Source organism: Pelophylax lessonae (assembly GCF_965119305.1).
Source record: "Pelophylax lessonae genome assembly, chromosome: 5".
In the NCBI taxonomy this organism is placed as follows: domain Eukaryota; kingdom Metazoa; phylum Chordata; class Amphibia; order Anura; family Ranidae; genus Pelophylax; species Pelophylax lessonae.
This window is the reverse complement of record NC_138772.1, coordinates 195,398,626-195,407,349: the sequence shown is the minus strand read 5'-3', so window position 1 is coordinate 195,407,349 and position 8,724 is coordinate 195,398,626.

Below are 8,724 nucleotides of genomic sequence, written 5' to 3'. Positions count from 1 at the left end.
GCACCGCGACCTCGGAGCGGCCGGCACAGACTTCATATCATTGAAGTCAATGCAGGTCGCTCCAGGTCGCCCCAAAGAAGCTCAGGACCCTTTTTCTAAGTCGGAGCGACTTGTGTCGTTCCTATTAGAACGGGTCCTGTGCTAATCTATGGCCGGCGACTTGTCAGGCGACCAGGTCGCCTGACAAGTCGCCCCAGTGTGAACCGGCTCTAAAGCTGACTTTACACCAGTAGCAATTTGATCAAATGTTTTTGTTTTAGAACATTTGTTTGATTTTTTTTGATCTTTAGGGGGTTAAATTAAAGTTTGTTTTCAACCACGGTGATGAGAAAATTCAAAGGAACAGGGGGGGGGGGGGGAATGTTTCTTGAACAAATGCATTTTTAGTGGTGTATGTGTTTTTTTGTTAGGGAAATTACATTTATTCCAAAATCATTTATTAAAAGCAAACACATGTTAAAATTTTAGGAAAAGGCATTTGTCCCAGTCATCAGATGAACAAAGAATTTTTGTATGAATATTTGTAAAAACCTGCTTTATACACTACAATTTGCTTGGAATTTAAAGCAGGATCTAAAGCTGGCCATACATGGCTCAGTTTTCTTTAAGAAAGTCCTATAGGATGCCACATTTCAGGTAGGTGGGGCTGTGCTGTCACCAGGCAAGCCAGAATTCTCAGAGAGGATTAGCAGTTTCTGGAGAGTTGTGGGGGAGAGAGATGTTATGGTGCCATAGGAGGAACAACAACAGTTTACCCTTATTTCTCTAAATTATAAATAATTATTAAGACTCACAGACTTGCATTTTTGGTGTTAATGGCCGAGGAATTTTATTTTTTAAATTTATACAAAATTTAACATAGTTCATGGAGCTCGAACTAAACTACTAACACATATTGACACTCAAATTATTTAACTTAGCCATAAAGCCCAAATTACCCATAACTACTCCATATATAAATACAAAACAACCCCAGCAACAAAATTGCCCAACAAAAAACAATTATAAAGCAAGAAAAATTACTTCTGGGCCGGGTGGGTGGGACAATTCTTGGTCTGCTCCCACTGACTGATGCTACTAACAGATTTGCCTTGTTTTTATACGCGGATCAAGCGGCAACGAACCGAATCTTCAACCGGAATCGACAAGCACCGCTTCATCCAAGCTTCGCCATCGACACCACCGGCTCTCTCCATCAACCTTCTAAGTAAGGAGTCCATCGCAGGCAGGAAGGATGGTCCACACGAACGTAAGTCTACAAATCCTTGGTCTGCTCTCACTGACTGATGATACTAACGGATTTGCCTTGTTTTTATAGGGAACTGTTATGATTCAAGGTGGCCAAATTATAATTTTTAAACCAATCCACTAGTAACATTTAACTAACTGTCCAATCCTCTAAATTTATTTAATTGACCCATCAGAGTTATCTGCTTAACTATTAATTATAAAAAAATATGAATTATATATTAATATAAATTATATAAAAATTATAAATAATTATTAAGACTCACAGACTTGCATTTTTGGTGTTAATGGCCGAGGCCTTTTATTTTTTTAAATTTACACAAAATTTAACACAGTTCAGCCATGGAGTTCGAACTAAACTACTAACACATATTGACACTCAAATTATGTAACTTAGCCATGAGCAAGGTACCACCACCACGCCAGCGGCCTGTTTAATGCAAGTCTGTATGTCCAGATTAAAGATGTCATTTGCAACATCAGAAAGATGGACCCCATCTTGTCTGTAAAACCCAATTAAACCTCCCTCTAAATCTAAATGGCGAAACGAAAAAACGCCAATAAAAGGCATGAATTTTGCAATAGCCCTATTAAGCTTTTTCCTATTTTTGTCCAAAAATGTAAAACAATCTGATAACCAACCTAATCTGGGGATCACCTCAGAAAAAACAAACACACAATTTACATATAAAGATTTAAAATATAATAAATCAGCTTTAATATTCAAAAGCAGATCAATAATCTTCCTAGAACTGACATCATTTCCCCCTAAATGAAGGATAACCATATCCAGAGGCGGCCAGCAATGACTAAGTTCCTGGAAGGTAGAAACCAATTCCTCCCACTTCATGCCCCTCTTGCCATACCAAAAAGTCAGAATTAAAGAAGGAGAGAATCCAAGATTAGTGCCATAGTTCCTCAAAGCTGCTCTTCTGTGGGCCCAAAAAATGTTAGAGTGCCCAAGGATCCAAACAGTCCTAGACAAACCTGCAATTAAATGTAAAATTTAGGTCTGATGTAAGACTTAAAAGCAGAAGAACGCCACCTACCCACATTTTTAATAGAAGATTCGGAAAAACCTAAACCTGCAGTAGTAGTAGCCGCCCCCATCCTGAATGAATGCAATGAAATAGGTAAATGTCTCAAACCCAAATGTGCTAAGCATTTTTTCAAAACAGCTCCAAATTTAAACGTTGTCAAGGGGGACCCATCAAGATGAACAAAAAATTGTAAAAATGGCGATGGTCTAAGACCCAAATAACTCTCGGCCATCGAGACAGGGTAGATAGCAAGATCAGACATGCAAACCAAGGAAATCCACTGTCCAATTCCCCTCTGGTCAGTTTTGGATTTCCTCAAGAAAATACGCAAAGTATTCTGGACGGTGGATACATCACCAAGATGAAGACCATTAGTAGCATTATTATTACTTGCCAAAAGTTCTGAGATGCACCAAAATAGCATACTGAGAAAGCACAACTAAACAAATGTGCTTCATAAACGTATCAGCATATGGGTAGTGTAACAGAACAAATGTCCCTCAAAAGAGAAATTGACACTGCAAATCTCCTATCCACATGTGAATGCGTTTTCCTATAGCCCTTCAGCGCAATCTTCACAGAGAAAAATTGAAGACAAGAAGGTCCCCCATGAAGCTTGGCAAAAAATTAAACACCAGCCAAGAGCTTCATCACATGCGAATAAGAATAACCACAGCCCAACAAATTATTCAAAAACTCCAAAATATGAAGTTCAGAAAAGAAAACAGCATTAAAACCCCTATCACATGAAAAAGAACTCCACAAGGACCACGCTGAACAATAAAATTTCCATGTAGAAGAAGCCACCGAATTCCTAACGGCCATATCCACAGCACTTAGACCAACTCCCATAGATGAAGTGGGCAAGGAAGGCCACAAAGATCCAATCCAGGAGCTGGACTGTGAAAACGCTCCATCTGCATGCGAGACAAAGAATCCGCAATCCCATTTGATTCACCTGGAACAAATTTAGCTTTAAGCCAAACATTAAATTTTAAACACAGAAGCACCAAGTGTCTAAGCAATGATATGACAGGCAAGGAGTGGGAAGACAGACAATTAATCGCAAAAACAACACCCTTATTGTCAGAATGCAACAATATCCTTTTATTACAAAACTGCCCACCCGGCTATCTGGCGGCGATCTGCAATTTTTTTTGTGGGACTGCGACATTGCGGCGGACAGATCGGACCCTTGACTAACATTTTGACACTTTTGGCGGTACCAGTGACATTACTACAGTAATCAGTGCTATAAATGTGCACTGTTACTGTAAAAATGACACTGGCAGGGAAGGGGTTAATTTTTATTGGTGAATGTATGCCTGTTGCTTACTGACGTGTGTGGGGGGAGGCGACTGTGTGACACAGGGACAGATCGCAGGTCCAGCTATGCTGAATCCTGCAATCTGACCCTGCCTGTCACTTAGGAGATCCGCCCGCTTTGTTTACACAAGCGGGCGGATCTCCACACTCGATCCCCGACGGGGAAGAGCAGCGGTGATCACCACCACTCCTCCCCTGGCCCGACTCCCGCTGTAACTGAATACAGCAGGAGCGAGCCTCCGGCGGTGCGCGTGCGCCGCCCACAAGGGGAGGAGTCCAGCGACATAGGTCTACGTCGCTGGACGGAATCGAGCCGCTTTGCCGCAGTAGCACCCATGTGAGCAGTTGGCAAATGGTTAAACGAACCCTATCCTTACTTAATAGAAAATGCAGAATCTGCCTCAACTTGTCAACTGTTTCAAGAGGCAATCTGAATTCCATGGCAACTGTGTCAATTTGGATACCTAAAAATTCCAAACAAGTCGCAGGGAGAACCGTCTTACCCTCAGCAAGAGGTACACCAAAAGAACTACATACAATTTGAAACTCGGTCAATAAAAACAAACACTCAAAAGAATCAGGTTCCCCAATAAACAAAAAATCATCTAGATTATTAAGCAATAGGTATCAAGTGGAAAGCTGACTTAATGTCAGCCTTAGCAATTAAAGCTGCATAACCAGCATACCTAATCCCCATACACAAAGAATGGTCAATATCATCATTCAGAGATAACCCATCTGGGTATGAAAGATGATGTATCAATCTAAACTCACCTGGGTATGAAAGATGATGTATCAATCTAAACTCACCTTTCTCCTTTTTAGGGATAACACCCAGTGGGGAAACCCTGACATTTTCAAAAGGGGGGTAAGGAAAGGGGCCTGCAACCTGACCACACTCAATTTCTTTAAAAATGTTGGACCTAACCACATCTGGAAAAACTGCAACAGATGGTAAATTAGGCACAACAACACAACCAGTACCAGAAAAACTGGGAAGGTCAAAACCAATCGAGAAACCATTAAAAAGAACTTCAGCTGCTTCCTTGTTTGGATACATTTGCAACCATGGGAGCATGCTTTACAATTTCACCAGAATTCCCGCTCTTAAAAAAAAGCTGTTCCTTAGCAGGATGAACCCTTCTTGAAACACTTCGCTGCGGGGTGAGACCCAGTACAAACAGAACATCCGTGTTTAAATTTACAATTAAGAGGCCATTTACATAGCCCATCATTAAACCCAAAACATACCCCTTTACGGTGTTGCCCAAAAGAGGTAGATTTTGGCAAATTAACAGATTTTTGAGGCAGCAAAAGATTCAACCAAAGGCCTACATCTTTTACTTCCCAAGTAAGAGACCTGAGGATAGACATTTTCTGACGAAAAGACTCGCCATAGGAGAACCATCCTAACCCAGGAAAATTTTTACAGGCTTTCAACACAATGTCTAAATGCTGGAAAAGACCGCTGCACAACTGAGGATGTCGTTCACCTAAAATACTGGCATATATACAAAAACCTTGCAGCCAGTTATTAAATGAATAAGGTGGAAACCCTATTCCTATCAGCAGCAGCCTTATCAGCATCAAAGTTTGAAAGCCTGTTACCAGGCAACAAAGACAATAAATCTACAAATTCCCCAATACAGATCTTTTCTTTAATAGAATCCTGCAAATGAGAAAACCTAAAGGGGAAAGACTACATGGAAAAGCCTCCCTATATAACACCCCAGGTACAGCACCCGAAGAACTAGGGATAACAATTGCATACCCACTACATCTATCAACAACATCATTACATACCTCTTCTTCAGGAACAGGAACTTGTCCAGCAGGTAACGGAGTGGCAGGCATAACAGCACCCAAAACACTCACATTACTAACATCTCTAACAGGAATAGCATTGCTATTAAAAACATTCACATTAGAACCATCCCTCACAGGACCACCAACAGAAACCGTGTCACAAACAGAAGAAAATAAAGTATACAATTTGGCAACGACAGCAGAAGACAGTTGCTCACCTCCAGCTGCATCATTAACAACTGCAGCAGATGGAGCCGTTGACTGAAGAGTCACATCTTCTTGCACCGCAGGGTCCAATCGCACCGGAACCGTGACAGCAGAAACCGTTGAACGACACCCGAGAACAGCCAAAACCTGTGAGGAAGAAGTCAAATCATCCGGAGGGGGTACTGGAAAATTGGCACTAACAGTACCTTTATTGAGTCTCCCCCTATCAGTAGTACTCTTCTTCTGTAGAGCAGGAGCTGATCTGAACCATCCTGGACGCTTCGCCATCCGCCACCGACGACCTCCATCTTGACCGGAACATCTTGACACCGGAGAATGACGCTGCCGGAAGCCGTCACCGGGGTCACGTACCTCCAATCTCGTCATTGGACGGCCTCGAGGAAAGAAAGTTGCGCACGAAGGGAGGTCAACAGGTACCGGAACGACGTCACCTTCAAGCAACGAAGATGGCGGACCAAGCGGCAACGACAAGCACTGCTTCATCCAAGCTTCGCCATCTACACCACCGGCTCTCTCCATCAACCTTCTAAGTAAGGAGTCCATCTCAGGCAGGAAGGACGGTCCACACAAACGTAAGTCCACAAATTCTTGGTCTGCTCTCGCTGACTGATGATACTAACGGATTTGCCTTGTTTTTATAGGGAACTGTTATGATTCAAGGTGGCCAAATTCTAATTATTAAACCAATCCACTATAAGTTTTAACTAACTGTCCAATCCTCTAAATTTATTTAATTGACCTATCAGCATTATCTGCTTAACTGGCCAATCACCTATTGCTCTTATTGTTGTCCTGCCATGGCCCCATACATGCATGGCTAGTATTTCAACGTGCCCTGCATTTTCATTGTCTCCTTACCAGACATTTTTACTGTGAAGCTGATGCTTATTTGCTGAAATGTGAGTGTATTTTTTGTGCAGTTAATAAATTGGGGGATGTACTACTGTAAACTTCCTTGTGACAGCAATAGACCTATAACAGAAAAATCTTCCACACCAACCAAAAATTCTTTTTTAGGAGGGCACCTATGCTTAGAAACAAATTGGTCCATATTGCCCTAAATCCACGTCAAGTCATTAGCCTTTTCCCTAACTTCTTTAGGTGTCAAAAATGCTTACCATGCAAGAAGAGCAAAAGACAACCTAGGAAAAAGGATTTGTTTAGCTCTACAGTTACAGGCGGGGAATATAAGATCAAGGAACTGACAACTTGTATGAGTACTAGTGTTGGGCCAAACACCCCCTGGTTCGGTTGGCACCAGAACATCTCGAGCAGGTGAAAAATTCTAGCGAACATTCAAACCCTAATAGTCTATAGGACACAAACATGAAAAATCAAAAGTCCTCATTTTAAAGCCTTTATAAGCAAGTTATTGCCATAAAACGTGTATGGGGACCCTGGTACTGCCCTAGGGATATGCATCAATGCAAAAAAAAAATGTTTTTAAAACAATAGTTTTTTAAGGAGCAGTGATTTTACTGATGCTTAAAGTGAAACAATAAAAATGAAAAAAATCCATTAAATATTGTGCCTGGGGGGGTCCCCCCCCCCCATTGCAGCAACACTGACATTCTTGGAAGTGTTCTTACTTTGTCAATATTATAATAAATAATAATGATTATATTGATTATATATTTACTAGGCACAATGTGATTTATGGTGTCCCTTTCCTGCCGGTTCAGTTTTGATGCTAACCCTTTCACCATGGCACCGTTGAAACTATTTACTTGGAACATAAGGGGGACTGCAAAACAAAATTTAAAGCTGTTCTGTTCTGCAATATCTTAAAGTAGAAATGGTATTGTAGTTCTTTTGAAAACTTACCTTGCAGATCATTAGTAGTATATTGCACGTAAGCACCATTGGATGTGCTATACTAGCTATACAGAATCTTCCAGAGGGCTGTTTATCCTGATCTTAAAAACCATGTGCCATACTCACACAGGTACTCATTGATGGCCCTCTGCTGTGTGTGCAGCATTGCTAAGGTTGAGTTCCACCTGGTGGGCATATCACAAATGAGGCTGTTGGTGGGCAGGTTGAATTCCCGTTGAATGTCATCCAGCCAAGCACTGGCATTATAGGACTACCGAAAATGGCCACAGACTTTTCTGGCCTACCTCAGAAGATCTTGTAAGCCCGAGTACCTGTTCAAGAAATGCTGCACCACCAAATCCAGAACATGTGCAAGCATAGAACATGTGTCAAGTGTCCATGTCGGAAGGTGGAGAGAAGGTTGGTGCCATTGTTGCATACGACCATTCCCGGCTCAAGCTGCCGTGGCATCAACCAACTCTGAGCCTGCCGCTGCAGAGCTGACAGAATCTCTGGCCCGGTGTGGCTCCTGTCCCATAGACAGACTAACTGAAGCACTGCATGACATCTTTTAGCCTGACTGCTTGCGTAGCCCCTTGAAAGTTTAGGGAGCACTGCTCCTTCAGAGGACAAATCAGCAGAAGAGGCCATAGAGGAAGAAGAGGAGGGGATGGAGCAGACAGATGTGGCAGAATCCCCATCAATGTTTTGGAGGCCTGGTGGTGAAACAAGCTCCAGCACTGAACCCTGACCTGCATCCTTCCCGGCTGCGGAGTTACCCAGTGTGCCGTGAAGGAAATGGAACGTCCCTGACCATGCCTGCTGGACCATGAGTCAGCAGTAATGTGAACCTTCCTGTTGACTGTTCTGTCCAATGAGGCCACAACATTGCCTTGCACATGATGGTTTTTATAACTGTTTATGCTAGAATGTGGGATGAAAATATGATGCTTGGGTGCAATACTTTTTTTTCCAAAATCAATACTTTTGAGCTTGGTGCACTATAAACCATTTTAATTTTTTTTGGGGAGGGATTTTTATAACTTTTTATTATAGAGTGTGAGAAGGGAATATGGTGCTTGGGTGCAATACTTTTGTACTTGAATATGGTGCTTGGGTGCAATACTTTTGTACTTGGTGCACTATAAACCATTTTATTATATATTTTTTTTAATAAAGAAAAAGTTAATAAAACCAAAAAAGTAAACCCCTGCTGACGCAGAAGGATTAGCACCTGCGACGCAAAAGGGAGGACAGCAAT